This window comes from Colobus angolensis, unplaced genomic scaffold (genome assembly GCF_000951035.1).
Source record: "Colobus angolensis palliatus isolate OR3802 unplaced genomic scaffold, Cang.pa_1.0 Scaffold7, whole genome shotgun sequence".
Taxonomy (NCBI): domain Eukaryota; kingdom Metazoa; phylum Chordata; class Mammalia; order Primates; family Cercopithecidae; genus Colobus; species Colobus angolensis.
In genome coordinates, this window is record NW_012120709.1 from 26,340,177 (window position 1) to 26,341,993 (window position 1,817).

Genomic DNA, 1,817 nt, shown 5'->3' on the forward strand with positions numbered 1-1,817 from the left:
AAGAATGCAGATGCCTGGGCCCCAACCCTGGGGGTTCCCACCCTGGGACCACCCCCCTCCACCCCTAGTCTTCTCCATCTCACTAAGTGCTCAGCTCTCTCAATAGAGGCGGTGAGCGTGGCTACTGGATTGTGGATTCTGGAGCCAGACCGCTGGGGTTAGAATTCTGGCTCTGGCATGGCCTTGCTGGGCTCAGTGCCCTCAACTATGATATATTTATAGTATGTAATATGAATATAGTAAACATATATGTATATTATATAGCACATAATAAATAAGTATAATATATAATATTATATATACATATATATTTTGTCTTTTGTTAAAAAACATTCTGACAAATCAGAAATGGGGGTTCAGGAGGGGTGATGAGGCAAAAGAAGGAAGCCATGGGGTGAGAGCTGTCACGGGTGGGGCCACTGGTGTCTCCTTCACCCCTACCCTGATGTGTCCTTTCCTGAAGGACAGATGGTCACATTTTGCAGTGGGGGAGTCTTCTACCATGTCGTTCAGAGTAGGAGGAGATGTCTCTCTCATCAGTCAACTCACTACGATTGACCTCAAAGTGAGCCTGCATGTCGTTGAGGATCTTGGCATCATTCTCATCGGACACAAATGTGATAGCCAAGCCCTTAGTGCCAAACCGGCTGGCTCTGGCCACCCAATGCAGGTAGCTGTTAGAATCCTCAGGCATGTCATAATTAAAAGCAATGTTCACCCTCTCAATGTCCGTTCCTCAGCCAAGTAGGTTGGTAGCCACAAGAATTCACCACTGAAAATATTTAAACTGCTGGTACTGATAAAGCCTCTGCCCCTGGGGCATCCCACGGTGGATGGCAATGGCTGGGAAGTTCTGCTCCACCAGTAGCTGGGCCAAGGCAATGTGCTGCTGCACACACTTCACAAAGATCCTCAGCTGGTTGAACTCAAGGACATTCAGAAGGTCAAAGAGCTTCCAGTTCTTCTGGTTGTCCTTCAGTTTCATGTAGTACTGCTGCAACCCATGCAGCATCAACTTCACCTCATTATCCACAAAGATCTCCATTGGATCTTGCATGAACTTGTGGCAGATTGGACGGATCTCTTTGCTCAAGGTAGCCCTGAACATCATGACCGGCTTCTCATTGTTCGGTCATGCAAAAAGTTTCCTGGGCATCCTGACACATGTTGAGCTGTTCAAACATCTTATCACATTCATTCGAAATAAAGTGTTTAATGTGTTTGAGGTTGAGGCTTTATTTCGAGCCAGGGCTAGGATACAGCCTACAGTCCCCACGATGATATGTAGGCAGTTCTTCTTCAGCACCTCTTCATCCTTCTTGATAGACAGACCACCAAAAAACACAACAACCTTGACACTGGGCATGTATTTAGAGAACCGACCATGGCTTGGGAAACCAACAGTGCCTAATCCCCAGAATGGAGGAGAAGCGGATGAAAACCTGCATAACCTGTGCAGCAGCATCTCATGCACGGCCATCCCCTGTAAGTGGTAGCTGTTAATACTCTTCTGGTTACTCAGGTTGAAAACCCAAGGTCATCCCTGATTCCCCCTCCCCTCATTCCAACACCCTTGCCACCAGCCCATGCAGGTCCCTCCGTTTCTCAGCCCTGCACTGCCTCCCTAGCCAACGTGACTGTCCTCTCTTGCTGGCACTGCTGTCCTTGTCTCCTTTCAGTTCAGCCTCCTCTCGCCAGCCAGAGGGAGTTGTGAAGGTGAAAATTGAATTATGCTACTCCTCTGTTGGAGTTTTGAAGAAACCCCAAACTTTTTACTATGGCCTACGACAAGGCCCTAGCGAGTCATCTTACAGGAA

At 47.8% G+C, this 1,817-nt stretch overlaps 1 pseudogene across 1 annotated transcript; it reads right to left on the reverse strand.

Annotated features, from left to right (window-relative positions):
* Window positions 1–290: 290 nt before the first annotated feature.
* On the reverse strand, window positions 291–1,380 carry LOC105501132 (annotated as a pseudogene). Its single transcript, XR_001000142.1, has one exon. The product of XR_001000142.1 is annotated as a spliceosome RNA helicase DDX39B pseudogene (transcript).
* Window positions 1,381–1,817: the final 437 nt, after the last annotated feature.